Source organism: Molothrus ater, chromosome 5, assembly GCF_012460135.2.
Source record: "Molothrus ater isolate BHLD 08-10-18 breed brown headed cowbird chromosome 5, BPBGC_Mater_1.1, whole genome shotgun sequence".
In the NCBI taxonomy this organism is placed as follows: domain Eukaryota; kingdom Metazoa; phylum Chordata; class Aves; order Passeriformes; family Icteridae; genus Molothrus; species Molothrus ater.
This window is the reverse complement of record NC_050482.2, coordinates 34,195,748-34,215,407: the sequence shown is the minus strand read 5'-3', so window position 1 is coordinate 34,215,407 and position 19,660 is coordinate 34,195,748. Positions and strand designations below refer to the sequence as shown.

Below are 19,660 nucleotides of genomic sequence, written 5' to 3'. Positions count from 1 at the left end.
ATATGAGAGCAATGCACAGAAACAGAAACATTTTGGGGAAATGTTTCTCTGCCATTCTTTAGCAGCACCCATTTTTTAGATGTTGTACCATCTTTATTAACAAGCAAGCAAGGTTAACAATTTAAGAGGAAGTTTATAATCTACGTACAGTAGGCTAATGTACTAAAGAAGAAATCAGTGATGAAAAGAGAAGCAGAAGAAGTGCTTTTCTAGCAGGATTTGCAGGAGAATGGAAAGGCTGATTGGCACAGGAAGTGGCATGGGAAAATAAAAGCAAGAGGTAGAATTTGTCTTGGCAGGAAAGTGATGTTCTACTATTAGAAATGCCTGCAGGCCAAAAAGAAAAAAAATCCTGTGCTGAGATTTAAAAAGGATTTTCCAACTGCTTTAAAGCTCAGATCCGATACTAAATATCTTCCTAAAGGACATAGAATTTGAGAAGTGCAGAAGCTTTTGGTCATGTTCAGAGAAGCCAGAGACCAGTGAGTATTTCTGCTTTCAGACTGGGGTAGTGACAGTTTCTGTGCAGACAGGCAAGATGCAAGGAGCAGCCAGGCACTGTGGTGCACCTGCCAACTGCTGCATCCCTGCCTTCCCTCCTTTCCCCTGAAAGATGATTTCTTTACATATTATATGGTAGTGCATTTTCCTTTTTTTTTCTTCTATTTTTATAAGAAATGAGGACGGTGCTAGTTTAGCAACATGTCTGAACAGAAGCTCCTGCCAGGGCAGAGTGCTACCAGAGGGCACTTGGGCCTGAGGACGCAGGGAGGGAATTTGCCTTGTCAGCCACAAAATCTGAAGCATTGCAGTTCTGCTGACTGATTAGGCATTGCTATATTTTTCTCTATTAACTACATGGCCTTTTCTCTTTCCAAGCCAGGAAAATGTCCATGCTGGCAGAAGTCAGGGGACACTCATCCCTCTGCAGTGTGCTATCAGGAATCAGAGTGCCCTGCTCTCCGTAAGTCTTTCCCTTACACAACAGACCTTGAGCAGTATTCCTGTGCTCAGGGCTCCTGACCATTAACTCATAAAGCCCCAGTTCAAGAAGTCTTTAATGCACATAATGACATATCTCTTTTTCTAAAGATTGCACATAGCATGCCACCATTATCCCTAAACTTGGCCTGAAGAACTATTTCTTCCTGAGTCAGAGATAAGTAAATATCTGGAATGAAAAGGCAGTACACAAGGAACAATGAAGGAACACAATACTAAGTTTTTTCTTATTTATTTAACAGAAATAAATACAGAAAAGGAGAAGAGCAATACCAAGAGCATATTGAAAATACCAGTACAAGTGAATGGACTTAACAAGATTATTTCATTTGTGACATCCCTGTCTGTCCCTCATTGCAGATATTTGGCATGGGAATTATATTTTACTGCTTTTGTGTACAGCAGCTTTTGCCAGAGTTGTTCGTCATCTCATGCTGGATCTTTAGACAGTGCTGAAGGACAGGTGATAATAACTGGTAACAAGTATGGAGGGCTGTTGTAATCATTACCATATTTCTGGAAAGTAATGAGGGGAAAATCAGAATGACCACATGTATTAATAAAAAAGACTTGCTGACTAGAGAGCTCAAATTATTTCATTTAAAGGTAATATGAAAGATTGAGACTACATCTTTCTTTTAGAGATGCTCATTTTGTGACTTCTTTGATATTTGCCCTTGCTTTAAACAGTATATTCTTTTATCTTGATAATTGAGGTTGAATGGAGAGTCTTTTATTTTGAGATATGTAACTCATCACATCTCCAGATGGAGCCACTGCAAATAGTCTGAGCACTTCCAGTTCCTACTTCTCACTGTGACAGTCTTCTGCTAGCCAACACGAGGTCATTTTATCTTAATATTTCATTGAATTGGTGTATTAGCAGTACATCAAAGATGATGCCTTAATGAAATGCAGCAGCTGGATATAGTCACAGCATTTGAAAGCAATGTCAGAAAAAAGAGGTTGTTTACTCTGCATGGAAAGGGAAGGCTGATGATGTTTGATCTCCCGGAAGCTGGAGGCTCCAGCTCTGCAGTAGGTGAAATAGACAATATACATTTGGTGTATGTGAATTTTAGAGCTGGTGATAGACATGTAATCTCAGTCAGTTGGCAGAGATTCACAGAGCAGGCAGAGGCTGCTGCAACCAAGTAAGCTTCCATATGCTGCCTTGTCTCAAAACTAATCTGGAAAGCAGTCAGAAAATACTTTGTCATACCATGGCAAATTCTTGGCTTCATAGCCAAATGTCCTGCTGGGGTTTGTGACCAGCATCAAACTCGTGGTTCTTGTGTTTCTCACCTGGGTGCTGGGCTGAGAGCACTCAACTCATCCTGTACAGGGCAAGGCTGGTCTCCAGGGATTGGAAGTCCTTGGCCACTAGTGACTAGTGGCTGCTGTTAGAAGCAGATTCAAGCTGAAGGATCTCCATATACCACTACCTGTGCTCCAGGCTATCCATGTTTTCTCAGAACACAAAAGTACAGAAAAATAAAGACTCCAAATTGGCAGTCAATGTTTCATTAACTTCTTCTATCAGTGTGATATTTTCTTCTTATGAGGATATTATTTGTTTGCAGGTGATCACTGCTTTTCTTTTTCCTCTGTGAGATTATCATCTTAGAGAGACAAAAAAGGGGTCCCTGTCAGCTTTTATGACTAATTGTGGTTACAGGAGCACTGTACTATGTTTCTCCTTGAACAGATTTCATGCTTTTTTTATGCTTTGTTCTCCTGGTCATTTGATATCTGAATGTGTTTATCTTTGAAAAAACCTCACCCAGAGATCTTGAAAAACTCCTTTTCTCTAGAGGCCAGTGATATAGTTTATACATTACTTACAGATGCAATAAACAAAGCCTTTTCTCAACTGCAGTCTCTTAAGGTTGCAGAATAACTGATCAGGCTCTTGGCTCAATTTGCTGCTTGATCATTTAGTTGATAAGGTGAATCCTGACTCAGTCAGATTTTCTGTGGTGGATCAATCAAGTGATGGAAGCTGAATATTGCATTTTCTCACCTTATGATAATCAGGAAAAGCATCAGCATCAGTAGACATCTATTTTGGCAGGTAGTTTAAGCTCTAAATGTGATTTTTATCAGCGACTAATATCCATTAAAAATAGCTGCATTTTGGAATGACAGCAATTATGTTCACTCTGCTGTTGTGTGAAGTGGACAGATCCAGGGGTTGCCCCAGTGTGTTTCTTACGAGTGACCCACTGGGTCAGTGTGTTTTACTGGTAAATAATTTTGCATGAGATTCCCTACAAAGGACTAACAGGTGGAACACTCTCAACTAATAACAGAAAGGTGTAGTAGAAGTGATCTACCTGGAAATTATGTTTTTACTTTTTCCTTTTAAAGATAATTTTATTTCATCTGAATGAATTCATTCCTTATCAGTAAGAAGCCAATAAGAAAATCACTTTTGGAGGAACATAATGGCAAAGTGAAAAAAAAAACAAAACAAAACCCTACCAAACCCCCCCCCAAAAAAAAACAAAACAAAAAACCCCCCATAAAACAAAGCCCAAACAAAACAAAAAACAAAAAAACCCACGCAAAACCAAAAAAACTACCCAGAAAAAGAAAAGCTAAATATAAAATATATCCTTGCATTAGACAATAGCTGGTACAGTAAGGACATGAGACAATTTCAAAGTTCTCTTCAACTGATCAGAACTGAATGGTAATCAAAAGGAAAATGTCTTCCATCTTAATAAACAAGTATTCTCCCTTAATATAGAATGTACTATTAATTACTGAAAATGCTACTGAAACTGCTTTAAATTAATTACTGAAACTGCTTTAAATCTAATTACTGAAAATGCTTTAAATTCATTGTGTACTACACAACCTGACTTTTGGAGAATATTTTTTAACACACTTGCCTAATTTACACATTATTCTTTCCTTCCTTGTAAAAGTGTGCAAATGACCAAGAAGTCCATACAACACCCACCCTTTGCTTAACTTTTCACATTTTATTGCAAAATATCTTAAATCCTGTGGATTCCATGCCCTCTGAAATAAAAAAATTGTCCTTTAAAAATATATTAAACAAAACATAAAATTTTCTGAAGCATTTTAATTAATTGTAATAATTGAAAAATGAGTGATTTATTTTGTTTTTGTGAGTATAGAGAGAATTTTTAGTGGCAAAATAAATAATAATTGATTTTAAATATCTTCACTGAAAATGAAGTAATCCAAACAAATATAACATTCACTCCTTTGTATATATGCATCCTAATTAAGTATAATTAGATGTAATCACCTGTCATTTCCACTTTTGCATTCTGAAATGTGGCATTATATAAACCAGCTTGCTTTTTCATACAGGATTCAATTTCAGGAAATCAAAGATGTGTTTATATTGTCTGAATTTCTGGATAAAGGTTTTTGAACTACTGAACGCTTAAAAAGCTTCTTAATTTCTTTCTTAGTAGATATTGCATCCTTGTTCTCTGTAAATTCTAATCTGAATGATTGTTACCTGCTACTAAATTTATCCAAGATGGAATTGTTGTCTGTAGATTTTCCACATTGTGTCTCAGAGTTACCAAAGTTAATACTCCTGACAACTTCATACATATAATTTCTTCTCTTTTTTGCCTATATGATCAGTTTACTTATATGTGTTTGTATTAGAAAATTGCTATTAGTTTAAAGGCATGAAATGGCAGTATTTAGTTAAAGAAGAAGTACTACTACTTCAAAACAAAAGTTATTTTTCTGTATTTAGTCTGAACCAAAAATTCCATTTCGTACACCCACTCTTCTGTTGTAATTATGTTTCAGCAAAACCTCTCCCAAATCTGCAGAAGATTGGTAGTTCATTTTATGAACTTTGGTACTTAAAACGGAAAAAAATATCAGCTCATCATTTTTAGGCCTTTGTGGAATTCTCTGTACCACATGGAAACAAACTCTCTTATCTGCTGAGAGACTGATGTGAGAAAAAGCAATATCACCTCTGAATATATTACCAGGATAAAATAGCTGCTTTCCAATAGAGGGAGAAAAGGATGATGGTGGCCATGATATCCACATGCCTGTAAAGCTCTGTGTTTCGCTGATATCTTTATTTCCACACCAAGCAGAAAGATGAATCTTCCAATTTCTAAAAGAAGTGATGCTGTGAAGTTGCTGAGAACTGGATTTGGCACGATTTTTTCCCATCATTCTCTTAAATAAATCCCAAAGTCTTATGCTTGCTTGTTAGGCTTATAAATACAGACTGCTTCCTTTTCCGCTCTGGCTGCTTTCCTCGATATTGGCTGGCTTCAAAGGACGGGGAAGAGGAAGAAACATGCTGACAATGCTCACACTTTCTGTGAGTCTCTTTTGTTTATTGTAGCCTTTAGCTCACATGAATTTCAGCTTTGAGGCATTTGCTTGTACAGCCGTCTTGTCACCGACAGTTTCTCTAGCTGCCCCAAATCCTTTCCAGCTCTGCTCTATTTTAAGGACCTGGCTGCACCACATCTTCTGGGTGAAGAGAGAGAAACAAAAATAAGTGTTTATTTGCCAATGTCTTCTGGATTTAAAACAACTCAGCAGCTTACCCCTGCTGGGGAAATAGTTGCCACATTCATTTACTTCAGAAACACCAAGCACCTTTTCTGTATCAGGGACTTCAAGCATTTCATGAATAACTGCTTCGGTATTTGTGCATTTATTCCTTTTTATGAAGAAGCCACTGGGGATATTATAGATTAATTAATAAACCTGATTGTAAGTGTCTATACCTGGATGTTGACATGTGGGTATGAAGAGCTTGTTACAGGCAGTGGAGATCTAGACACTGCAGGACCCTGCAGAACAATGCAGCTGGCTCATGCTGGGAGACTCAGATGGGATGCCCACACAGAAATATTTTGTGCTATCTGAGCTGTAACTGAGCTATTTGCACCATGGTGGCAGACATGAGACAGAACCTCCAGGAGGTCCACATCCTCCCAGAGCAGCAGTGGAAGGTCAGGAGGGAGGTGTGTCTCAGCACCAACTGCTTGTCTGTAGCACCTCCCTAGTCCTCTGCTCCAAAAGGAATTTCCCTCTCACAAGTGTGTGACTCCATTGATTTGTCATGTCAGCTTAAACACATGGCTTGCCTGTGGACAATCACAAATAGGCATCTGTCTTTAGGTTTCATAATCTGGAGCTGAATTTCTCCAGGAGACTTATTGTTAAGCCCTCACTTTTATTGCTTTGTACCATATCGGGATTACACCACAGGGTTCTGGAGAGCTCCTGGAGTAGGTGTCACAACAAGGCCCTGCATTCTCCAAGAAGACTGGAAATATGCAGTCAAGGAGCTTGTGAAACATGCAGATTTAGAGCACCCTGAGTGCATGCACTGGAATACAATCAGGCCTTAAGGCAACTGAGCATACACAGGGCATGGGCAAATGTACACAGACAGGGCACTGGCTAATGCAAGTTAGAGCCATCCCTAAGGCAAGTTGGTCCTAAATATTTATTGGGACTGATAAGCCACTTTTGACTGCTGTGTTTTGTTTTTTTTTTTTTGCCAAATGACTCTTCAGACCCGTACCAAGTATAAATTGCAGGATCCAAGGACTGGACTATTATTCTTCAGTGAATCTTCTAATAGAAAGCACAACACTGCCTAACTTGTCTGATGGTTAGAAAGACACAAATGTAATACTAATTTGTACTGCCCAATATATTTAAAAGACTGTATCCTCAATTAAAACTCATTGGAAAGTACATATTGAATACCTTAAAAACCACATTTGACAATATATTTACATTTCTCTTTCACACAACTCACTGTCAGAGAAATTGGTAAGAAACAGCAGCAAAGCTCATGTTGTAACAAAACTTAGATTTCTGGCCTCATTGACACCAGACTGGCTTTCCTGGAGTTAATCTGCTGAGGAATACAAGAGTCTATCGTGCAGAAACGCACAGAAGCTGTTCAGATCTGGAAATGTGTAGCTGCATTGGCATGGCACTGCCCCAAGCCCTTATGCTCTACAAACACATCTGAACTTCTCTGAGCCTTGAACTGTTGGCTTTGTATAGTGCCAGGCTATGGCATGGGGACCTGCTGGCTCAGGTTGGCTCTAACTCAGGTACTTCATTATACACCAGAAATTTGGCCTTCATATCTAAAAATAAACAGGTAAAAATTTCAAATGTGAGCTATCCCTCTTTTCTTTAGCTCATCTTAGAGGGTCTCTAATAATACATATATTCAAGATAGACTTGATAGATTCAAGCAATCCAGATAGATTGCTCTAGAGCCAAGCTACAAACTTTTACATATTCTCTGGTTGCCATTCTTAGCCACAAATATTTGCTGCCAGTCTAATATCTGGATACACAACAGACTGATTGACTCATATTCACATTGAAGTTACAATGTATGTCATTAGTGTTTTAAACAAAATCTCTTTGCTACATCCAGATTTAATCTTCTGTTGTTAACTGATGTAGCACTTATTCCAGAAGAGCTTTATGTCTCAGCAAAGACACGTGGTTTTTAAAATTCCTTACATTGTGTAGCAGACTTAACCGATGTGGTCCATTTATTCCCCCTTCAGCACATTATCTCCAGTATGTAAAATGAATTATTACCTCTTCTCCAGTGTAACAGAGCATTATGCTCCACAGAAGACCCAAATCTTGTAGGCTGTGTTCCCACAAAATGTTCTTCCATGATGTCTGGGTGTCTGTAATGACACTTATTTCACTAACTGATCATTCGTATTGTTCTAATAGTATTAAAAGTATATGTTAACATTAAAACTTTATTGAACTGATTCCCAAAGGACATTAGAGTCTGAGGGTGAAGCTCATTCCCATGCAGCTCATTTGCCAGCCAAAGGAATACATATTTTACATGGGATTCATTGATGCATGCCCCAGCTGTTCAGCATCTGCTTGGGAGATTTTCATTCTGGCTGCATGAACTCTGGGTAAGACCTTGCTGCTGTCTCACAGGAGTCTTATAAATTTTAAATAGTACTATTTAAGTGTGTTAAGTGTATAAAGCTCATGGCATTTATGTGAGAACCACTTTGTCCAGCCCTAAAGTAGAAACTGCTTCAGACATAAAATACAACTGCTATTTAGTACCTCTAAAATCCTGTAGAAATTTGAAGATATATTCCATATATCTATGAAACTACTACACTATGAAAGCAGTGTAGTAAACAAGAAGAAAACAAGTATCCTTTTTAATATTAATACTATTATTCTAATTGGTAGTAAATATAAAGTTCCTTCTAAACCCTTGGTGTGAGCTGTTTTCCTAAGTGAATCAGAAGAGAGACTTAACAGCTATTGAATCATCAGCTGTGTTTTCAATAGCATATGGGATTTCTCCCTTAAGTACCAATGCAGCCCAATCCTGCTTAGGTTGTGATAGCTGATTAGATCACAGCTTGGGGCATACACAGTAATTGCTATTAACTTAATTATTTTACCTTATATTAAACATGCTACTGCACTTCTACTATTCTCTCTAGCACTGTTCTATTTTTATCTTTCCAGTTAGATGACAAAATCATCCAAAAGCTAACCAGCATCAAAAAGAAGGCCACAAAATCCCACTCTTGCTTATTCTTTCAGATTTCTTTCTTTTTTTTTTTTTTTTTTTTGAAGGCGGCAGAGAAGTGTTGGTTAACATATGGCTACCCTTTAGGTTAATGCTTTTGTTTTGATGATGTTGCTAAAGGGGCTTAGAGGAACTTTTTCCAGTGTTTCCACTGAGTGCAACTACTGTCTTGGGAATTGTATAGCTTAATTTTTCAATAAAAGCTTAGATTTTATATTAGTCATATTGTTGCACCTATTCAGTTGGAAGATTAAAGTGAGTTTTGCAGAAGTGACTAAGAATTTAGAAAAAGTGGATCTTGCCTGAGCTACATATACCTCTCCAACTACCTGTTTTGTCTGCCTATCCATGTGCTATGTAGTGTTTGCTTGGTCTTTGGGCGGTCTTTTACAGGCTTCTCTCTTTTGACCTAACAAAAGCTCAAGGGAGAAAAGGCTAGAAGAACTTCCTGCTTTTGGACACGTGGTAGGTTGGAAACCATTAACAGTGCAAGGCACATTAAGCCCAAATATGTTGAGACCCTAATTTGTGGTGGTAAGGCATGAGAACAGGTTGCCCAGAGAAACTGTGGTTGTACTTCATCGCAGAAACTGAGAATGAGAGAAGCTGAAAGCAATCACCTGTCCCTGCTATTTGCTTGCACTGTAGTGTGCCACTGGGATATCCTGATTATGGGGCTGCTTCTTGCAGAGGAGTCACCATCAAGGCCTGGACAGCGGTGCAGGAGCAATGATCTGGAATGATGAGCCACATGTGGGAGCAAGCTTTCTCTTTTATACAGGTATAAATTTATGAGGAAGATCCAGCTTTGTCCAGGGTAAGACCATCCCCTTTCCACTTGCATTTATCCTACAGGCTTGGGCCTGAATGGAAAGGGAAGCTACATTAAGACTAAATTATTTATTGAGACTTCAGTTTGTGTGGTGAGACACTAGAACAGGTTGCCCAGAGAAACTGTGGATGCCCCTTTGTTGGAAGTGGTGCCCATCACAGGATAGGGTAGGAGTACAGACAATTTTATTCATGTTGAAGACTTTTGCCAGTTTTACATTACAAGAGAAAATGCTGTTCTTACTCAAAGTTCATTGAAGAAACAGCTCTGGGCACATGTGCAATCTGTATCAACTAATTTTACACCTGGGTAGCTAATGGAGACCATCTCACATTTTGTCTTTTAAAGGCAGGGAATCATGATGAGGTGGCCATTGTGAATATTTGGGATCTTCAGACTTTTTTATCACTCTCCAGTGAGCATTCCCTGAGTGCAGCCCCAGACCCTGAGGGTCTGTCCTGTTGCTCCATGTGATTGCATATGAAAATGTCAAGAGTGCTTTTACCAGGAAAATTAGGCTAAAATTCACATTATCTTTTAAGCTGTGTATACGTGTGCGCATAAGCACACACACACACAAACACACTTCTGTGCCTCCTCCTTATGAAATCCACTTTACTAAGCATGATCTACCCTTTTAAATCCATGCAGAGCCTCAAGAGTCACTTTGTACTTGTCAACATTTTCTAGCTTGTTGCTGACCAGTGATACCAAATCTTCCTCCCTATCAATGTCAGATATAAAAAAAATCCTCTTTTTTTTTTCCTCTGGGATATCTGCATATTTGAGAAGGATTTTATTAGCCTATTTTGAGCTCTCATTTTTACTCCTCTTTTGTACCATTTTTTTGCCTTTCTTATGCTTATTTAAGTGGAGAGATAAAAATATTTTATTGTAAATATATTCCAGCAAAAGCAGAATGAACATTAGCTGTCTATAAGGGTTAACCCATTACTGAAAAGCATGCCTGATAAATTGAAAGTGTGGCTCTCAGCCAAGAGAGATCAGTATATTCTGAGCATTCATTTTCTGCCTTAGGAGTGGCAAATCCTGTTGCTGGTATCAGATGTGATACAGCTTCTGAAAGAAGCAACCTCAGAGGCAAATTCATGCTTTGCTATTCAGGGAGCTATCCACTAACAGTGTACATGAATTAGGGGTATTCCTTACTTACAAATTATTGTTGTATCTGGAATTGCAAATTGTAACTGAGAAACAAAAAGAAGCCATAAACAACTTTCAAATAAACCAAATTTCATTTTCAAAATATCATGTGGTGTGTCTAGTAAGGCAAAATTTTAAGAGGTATTTATTAATGCTCCTTGACATATTTTTACTCCAAATTTCAGCCATATTTTCACCCCACATTTCAGCCATATTTTCTTCTATTCTGAGTATTAAAATCAGTAATTCATTATTCAGATGCCAGGATGGAGTTGTTAATCCAAAAGCATTCCCATAATCTCAGTGTGGATCAGTAAAGAACTCCAGTCAAGCTGTCTGCAAGTGAAGCTGTCATTGAACAAAGTATGATTTAAGAATAACTAAACAGCAGCTAACCTTCCTGTTTTAAAAGACAGTAAATATTCCACAGTTTTTTTTTTCCTTACAGACTCATTTTGCATTATAATCCCTATTGCATAATTCCCTATCTGCAAACTCTAATTCAGCAGTTTTGTATTTAATTTACATTGTGTTTGATTTACACTGTGCTTAATTTACATCTACACAAGAGCAAGGAACAGAAGTCAGGCTTTGACAAATCCAGGCCATATTAAACCTAGTCAAATTCTTTCCAAAGGAAAAAATGTAGAGCCCCAGTGCTAATATTTCTTTGATGTACTGGAATTTATGGAAGACTATGTTGCTCATCTACTACAGTCACAGAGTGTTGCGGTGTGAAGCAATATCCCGTTTCACCTTTCCCAGTTTCTCAGGTGTGCCAACCTCTCCCTTCCCCTGCCCATTGCTAAGTGCTGTCCGTCAAGCTTAACATTCCAGCAAGCGCGTCGTGTGATTGGTGCAGTTCATTGGCCAGTCCGGGTGTCATTGTCCCCTGAGCCTTCCCCCCGTCCCACCTGGTTGGTGGCACACCTACCCCTTCCCCTCGCCCTTTCCCTGGGCTTAAAAGGACACTGAGAGCATGCAGTCGGCATTTTGTTGGAGCTGTTACCAAGATTTGGAGATCTGTGACCGTGGGATAAAACTCTGGATTAACCCTCCGGCAGAATCCGTCTCCTTTTCCTCTTCACCTCACCTAAAGCCTTCCCATTAGAGGTAAAAACTGAATTCCTGCTTGCCTGGACTTGTTCCAAGTGCCAGCTGCAACATCCAGCCAGCCAGGGGTGTCTCTGAGGTGAAAACACCACAGTGGCCGCCTCTGGTCAAGCAACAAGGGCCAGAAGAGCCCAGGCACGTTCCACCTGGTAATATTGGGATCATATTCTAATAACAGAGGTCTACAAGGAGGCTTTTGAGAGGCCTTCAATTTTTTCTGGCAGACTATGAAGGATGAAACACACACCTCCTGGGCATGGTGAGCACCATGTGCCTGCTGCCTGCTTCACCCAGTCATGCTGAGTAAAGCCTTCACCAGTGCCTTCAGTGCACCAAGCCAGTTGTGTAGGGGGATAGAATATAAGAAAATAAAGATAGTGTAGAAAGTAATCTTACCCCTAAGGAGTTGCAGTTGGGCCAATTATCAAAGATTAGGAACAGGCCTGACTTGAACAGGTCACAGCTGTAACCAATGAGAAGAGTGCTATAAAAGAGTGAGGTGGCTGGTTGAGAAGGGAACTGGAGTCAGTTGGCCACTTTGTGAAGAAGAAAGAGTCAGTGCTTGAAGGAGCAGCCAACAAAAAACACCAGGAAGGTATGAGACTTTTGTAGTAAGGAGACAACAGTATGGAACCCCTGCAATAAGATGGCAACACAGTTGTCCTGGGAACGAGAGCCACGCCTATGGAGAAGGGAAGGTTTTCTGTAATAGGAGAGGGAAGACTAAAGTTGCCTTTCCTATATTTCTCTGCTGCTTTCTGCTCCGTCTCCTCCCTTCTCAGCCAGTGAGGTGCCTTTGCCAGCCCTCAGGCAGCTGAGGACTGTTAGTAACAAGAACACTGCTCCCTGCAGCAGGCTAGGCAGAACAGGACAGGGGTGGGGAAAGGCATCTTGGAGAGAAAGATGGGAGAAGGGAGGAGAAGAAAAAGTGAAGACATTCCTAAACATCCTTGAATTCTTTAGCACTCTACAACAGCCATTTTTCTTTTACTTTTCAAAGTTAGTTACCATACTTATTGAGAGGCAGCTCTTATTATTCTACATGCTTTTGCCTTTCCTGTTAAAAGACATAAAATTTGTTTTCCATATAAAATCACCTCAATTTTCTCTATAAAAGTACTTTATCTGTTCAACTCTTGCAGGTCAAGCTCACACAAGAATATAGCAGGCTCTGAAACATCTCAACTCTATACTGCTGACATGCAGTCAATAGTTCATTAAGGAGAAGGTAGGTATATTTTAAAGAACTTATATTTAAAATGAAGTATTTTTTTTAAGGAAAATTCATGAATATACAGTTACAGAGAGTGTATTAATTTATCTATCTTTCATATAATTCAATTATATTTGTAGAAGATGCCTAATATGTAAAATATGCTTGTTTTGACATTTATGAAATGCAGACTAATAATTTTCAAGATTTTCTGATGGATGTTTCCTATTGTTCAAGCAATGCAGAAGGAATACCTTTCCTGCCATTTTACAAAACGCAAAATAATTTCCCAGTGAATGTTCTACATTTGCTCTGTCTCCCTAACATTTTCTGGCAGGGAGGAAAACATGTCAACATGCTCATGTAGAGCGTGCGAGAAAAATTTCCCAGTGTGATTATGTACTCTTGGTATTTCAGCAGTCTGGAGAAGAATCTTCTATATTCATGCACTGACATAGACAAATTACCATTTTTATCACCTTCAAGCTGTTCAATGACATTATATACCTATCCACAAACAATTGTAAGCACTTTGGTTTATAATTCATTGTTCATTAGAACTTTAATTCAACTTGTTTTTCTTTTTCAGAAACCAGACTTTGCAAGTTTGACCTGAAGATGAAATACTCTGAAAGAAACTTTACTACAGTATGGAAATCAAACCTTCAGAACTAATATTCCAGCAACAACAGCTTTCCAAGATGGTTTGCATCTTATTTTAAAATTTATTTTATTTCATTATGTATTTCAATAGTTATACTACTTTTTGCAGAACTTCTGGATACCTGAGTTTCCTTTGCAATTTAATAGGACTCCAAAGTGGTGAGAAGTCCAAGGTGGGTCTGTCTTCATTTTGCCTTGAAAGTGAACATCCAAATGCACAAAGATGAGCTTTGACTTTTAAATGTAGTGTTTTGTTAGAACAGAAGATGTAAACATTTTTTCAAATATCAAGCTGTTGGCTAAGACATAATGTTGGTGCAGGGATTTGTGAGTAGTTTCCCTGTGAAATACCTTTTTGTAATGTGAGACGTTTTCTTCAGGCTTGATTTTGGTCCAGCAAAGACATCCTGAGCTGTAAAGAAACCTTTAAAATCTCCTCTGGACCCTAGAAATCTTTGCTTTAGTAACCTCCAAGGCCTGGATCCCTTTGGGACCTGCTTCCCAAGCCTACAAAGTTTTAGTGGGTATATGCAGACTTAGCTTGTTCCCCAAATCCTCTCTCTTGATGTGTTACTGAAGCCCCTCCTCCAGTGAGGGTTTAATTGCTTTTAGGAAAAGGGAAACTCATCTCCCTGCAGAGGAGCAGCACACACTGAAGCCAGTGCACTGCTGGCAGGATAGGGTGAGCAGAAGCCTTCCTTGCCACCCTTGTGCACCAGGTTAAAAGGAGAGGCCACTGGTGTGAGCAAAGTAAAACAAGTGTCATCCCTCATATCTTGAAACAAGTCCAGTAGTATGGTCATTGTATGAGAACAATTGGAATCACACATTTACAAAATAGGCATTTACTTTTTGACAGTTGCCTTTTATTTGAAACCAAATTCCACAACTTGTATAGACTGCCACAAAGAAAAATAATGCATGTAGAAAGAAGTTGGAGTAAAAGGGGTACTCCAAACCCTTACCATACTGAACTTCCTTTATGATGCTTGACTTCTTTTCTTTTTTCCTTTACATTTTTGCTTCCATGCAATTACAGTTCCTGTGTGAACTAGCAGTTGTCACTAGTGCTTTTACAGCAACACCTTAAAGATTCACTGTTTCAGTTAGGGTAAAGCAAGTCCAAGAACTTCAGCTTGGCAAAGCCTCTGAAAATTTACAGTGAGCTTGTGTGCTCTGTTTTTAAACATGGGCAGCAATGTACTTTGGAACATTCTATATTTAAATTTCAGCAGTGATTATTTACTCACTGACCACAAATGCTCCATAAATGTCTTTGTACAGTACCTGCTATGCAAGAGTTGGACTGAGATGTTCAAACTTGAAAATTGATGTCCAAATATCGCTGGCAGAGGTGTGATGGGGAGAGGCAGTTGGAACACGTTAATTCCCTTATTCTCAATGCATACTCTTCCATAGGTTTTGATCCTGCATGAAACAAATCTGTGCTACTAATCATTGTCATCTGGTCTTGATGTTAGCTGCTACTCCAGGGTGGTTCCCAGCCTGGTACCTCACAGCCCTGGGCTGGGTTTGGTATCCTCAGCTTGTGCCCAGTTCAGTGGGGGCTGACACAGCCAGCAATCCCACTGAAGTGCTTGACCTTCTACAGTAGGAGCATTACTATCGTTTCACTCTGTTAATGATACCTTCCACTGACTCAGGCTTTTTTTTTTTTTTACCTCAGAGGTGTGAGGAAGCTTCAAGTCTTCCCTGTTCAGACGCTAAAGAAGCATCTGAGAGTCTTGCTGGATTGTGAAGAACAAGAAGGTGACATGTAAGCAGACCAGGATCATCTACATGGTGGCTGCTTCTTGCTGCTGCCCCTGTGAATTTTATGTCTTAGAGCAAAAAGCATGGCAGTGTCATGGCTTATGTGAGTGTCTACATGAACACCAGCACAGCTCTGCACTCAACGTAGTTTGAATTAAAAGACTGCTGTCCAAGTAAATGGCATGTATCAACTATGAGCACTGGGAGGTGTCTTGGAAGATATTCCAGCTCTTTTCAGGCCAGCTTTAGATAAGGGCTGGGTGTGAAAGCAATGACCCCACCAGCTGCAGGCTGTGGCAGCCCCAGGAGGTGAATCAGGACTGGCAGTGCAGAGCCCCAGTCTGCACCTCTGCCTGCTGGGACCTGCAGGACAGAGCTGAAGAAGGAAGACAGCAGTGGGTGAAAGGCTGGGAGAAATGCTCCCTTAGATCATTCCTTCCCTAGGAACCCTTGTATGGGGAAGTGTAATACTGGATTTCTTTCAGAAGCCTCAGAGGCTATGGTTTTGGTAAAGCTAAACTGGGGTATTATCCCTGAGAAAACATCAGTGTAAATATCCATTTTAAGCTACTAGAGTAGATTGAAACATTGCATTTGAATTACTTGTAATAGCTAATTTGTTGATCTACACAAAAGGTTAGCTGCAATTTCAAAGCTAGTTCTATTAGATTTTATATAATGAGACCCTTTATTACATTATAGGACAGCAGATCCCATTGTTTGTGTGTTGTTTCAAGTGCTTTACTTTGCTGTTGAGATCTCGCCATCGCAGTCTTGGTGTCTGTAATCTGTTCTGTGGGTCAAAAATGCGCATCAAAGGGGTTTTTATTTTGAGTTAGTTTTCACTGTTAAAAAGGCTTTGAGAGAGTTTCTGGTATTTTTGTACAGGAAGCTTGTAGGAGACAAAGCAATAATAGGCTGAAAAATAAAAGGCTCTTTCCCAAGTAGCATGATATCACTCTAACCTCAGGCTGTATCACAGTGAAAATTACTAGTTAGGGTCTTTTATTAAAATATTTTCTATCAATCTGCTTATTACATTATACGAGAAAAGGTTAAAAGTGCCATGTTTGCATTGTCTACCACAGAGGTGCCATTTTCTCTGACAGACATCTGTTACTCAATTATCATTATCTCACATTTTCTTAATTTTCTAGTCCAACTCTTAATAAGGTCTCCAGCATGGAAGGCTCTGTTCAGCAGCAGGCTGGGAAACATTCTCCTGCTCTTTCGCAGAGAAAACTTCCAGGACTTGGTCTCCATTAAAAGAAATGATCAAGTTTGTCCTCCAACAGTTCAAGATTTTCAAAAACATGCTGCTATTTTAATGCTCATGGCATTTTCCCCCTAAATATTTAGACTGTGTCATGGCAACAGCTGCTTTTAGTTCTAAATTTGTTTTGCAATCCTTCATTTAAGAAAAAATGGCAGTTTCAATTTATTCCCCTTAAATGTAGAATTCAGTATTTTAAAGTTTTATTACCTATAAACAGCTATACCAATGGTTTGTGATCTGCTTTGGATTCTCTATGCAAATGGAAATTACCATACTGATTGCTATTCATTATGAAGAGGCACCTAAAACTATAAGATAAAGGCAAATGTAAAGTATGTACAATATGTGTTGTAGGTTTTTTGGAAGGGGGATGGCAAGTAGAGGGTAAGTGGCAAAATTAGTATTCCCAGTACATATTTAAAAATCAAGGAGTAAGCTAAAAATAATTGTATCATAACAGGGGCAATCAATGGTCCATTTTTTTCCAGTGCATGAGTGCAAAGTGGATTGATTAACTGAATGTACAAATTCTTGATATTAACAGCTGAACATTTTATTGCCCAAGACAGGGTTAAGGAAAAGGACATTAAAGATCCTTAAATGTAACTATTAACAAATGTACCACAATTAATTATTACTACTGTCATTATTGCTAGTATATTTGAAGAGTGCTGGAAGTCAAATGTAGTGGATTCCACAATAGATACTTCTTGAGTGCATTTGGATGATTTCTTACCAAAATAAGAAGAGACTTAATTCTGATGCAGAAATTCTACATTCCTTTTTAGAGTAGTCTGGTCAGCAAGTAAATCAGTCAAACAGATTTAATGAAAGAAGTGCATGCAGGTCTTTTGCCTACATAAGCAATACATGGGACCTTAATAGGTATTTTATTAAAAAATAAATTGTTCTACCAAAATTCTGATTACCAACTGATTATTATAAATATTTATTCAACTTGCATATATTCATAAGGGAACAGGACAATGTACAGATATAAAAAGGTGCAATGACTCGATATTAAAAAGGTAACTGTTTTGACCTTTATAAAACTTAAATCTGGGAAAACCCTATTACTCTACTACCTAGTAGTACTGAGACTTTACAGTTAAGCTAAAATATGCTGTTGGTTTTAGCTCTGAAGTGCCACTGTTTTATGCAGGATGGTTAAGGCAAGGTATGTACTAATGGCCAATGGAGAACAAAAAGATTTATAATTGGATTGTGCTTATTAAAAACTACACCTTGCTACAGGAGGAATAGATATATAGGTATTTCATACCAGTTAGTTCTATACCATTCCTTCCCCTATTTGTTTCAAAGCGAGAGTATGGATCTATACGTGCCACTGTGTGTATTGATTTGCATAGAACCTGCTGGATTGCTTGATCCAGGAAAGCTCCTTTCACTCCCTTAGTGGAAGTAACCATATCATTAAAGTTACAGTTTGTCATATGTGCATCCTCCTCTGAATCAGGGTTGTCAGCATTGAATAGGACTAGGAATTGATACTAAACATTGTGTCTTCTTTGTAGAAAATTCACGATAAAATACTTATTATGCCTCTCTAGTCTCAATGTTTTTTCAATGTTTTAAACAATTTCTGTAACAGTTTTTTCCTGTTGGAAAGTATAATTGCAGGTTTTCTTCCTTTTCTGGTGCAATGCTTACAAACACATTCTTTAAGATCATTACGTTATCTCAAGTACCTTTAAAAAAGCTTCCCTCTGATCAGCTCCATGTTCTGTGTATTGTAGGAGATACAGATAATAGAGTTATTCACATAAATTTGCATTAATGATACTGAATTTCCTTTAAAGACTAAATTTAATCTACATTTCAAAAAATGAAAAAGCGTGACCAATATTTTTCCGATAGGCACTAGCTGAGCATCAGCTTTATGGCTGTTTGTCAAAGCAGACAGAAAATAAAAGCCTTTTCTTTAAGATACAGGGCAAAACTTGGAAATGGTAAATGCATCTGGGCAGCTGAGGTCCCAGTCTTGAAAGGCAGCTGGAGCACACCTACATCGCTGTGTGCTTTCACATTCCAATTCATCTGCTTCTGACAACATCAAGTCTCTGACACCCACAGTGCAGACTCTGCTCATTGCTTTTGGGGGCTACTCCTCCCTTACCCTACAGTTAGGAAGACTTGGTGCTTGGGGTGATGGGGCCTGTAGCATCTCAGAACCCACAGGTATTTCTTAGGTTACCAAGTAACATTAAGTCCATCTTTTTGTCCCTGTAAAACATTGATGGTTTTAACTGAGCTCTTACTTGAGATTGCACACTGGTTGTTTTCCTTCCTTCCGCCTTGCTGCTGTTCATTCCAGCTTCCCTTTATGCTTGCCAAGTGTTTGTACAACAGGCAGGTGTTCTGTGAATGCTGGATCCTGGACACATTAACTCTTCAATTGTAAGATGGATTCAGGAGGAGCAGGACTGTATCAGTGTGGAGCACTGATGACAAGCAGTGTCTCCAGATCCTCCATCCCTGGAGGCAGATAGATTTCAGGAGCTTGCCCTAGGCCACCAGAAATGGGACACTTCTGCCCTGAAGTGGAAACAGTTGCACAATAGAGGTGGGTATCCCTCACAGCTCTAAGTTCATGACTGGGTCAGCACTGGCCTGCCATTACTCCTGGGCTTGTGAGGATTCATGAGACAATCAATCATATGGCCTGTGTGTGGATAATGGGTATAACTAATGTGCCTGAAATAGCAGCTGGCTTTCTGATAATGGACTTCCCAAAGTGCACTGTGTCATTAATAGTATTCATAGCTGCAGGTTGCTTGCCAGAAAAAGTAAGTAAATATATTCATCAGAATTCAACACAGACTAGCATCACAATGAAATATGTAGGAAAGGCACCTGAGGAAAGTGTAAGCACCTCGGGAATTTGAGGGGCCAAATAGAGATTGTTTTGCATGGGCTGTTCTCTAGTACTGTGTCTTCCAGAGACACCAAGGTGAACCCTGAGAGGCTGCTGAACAAGGAGCAGAGGAGAGCTGAAAGCAAAACTGGCAC

At 39.0% G+C, this 19,660-nt stretch overlaps 1 long non-coding RNA gene across 1 annotated transcript; it reads left to right on the top strand.

The window, feature by feature from the left end:
- Positions 1-883: 883 nt before the first annotated feature.
- LOC118698473 (uncharacterized) lies at positions 884-18,196 on the top strand. Its single transcript, XR_004981886.2, has 4 exons — positions 884-964; positions 12,848-12,933; positions 13,508-13,754; positions 15,269-18,196. It is a non-coding gene; the product is annotated as an uncharacterized LOC118698473 (long non-coding RNA).
- The last annotated feature ends 1,464 nt before the right edge of the window (positions 18,197-19,660 follow it).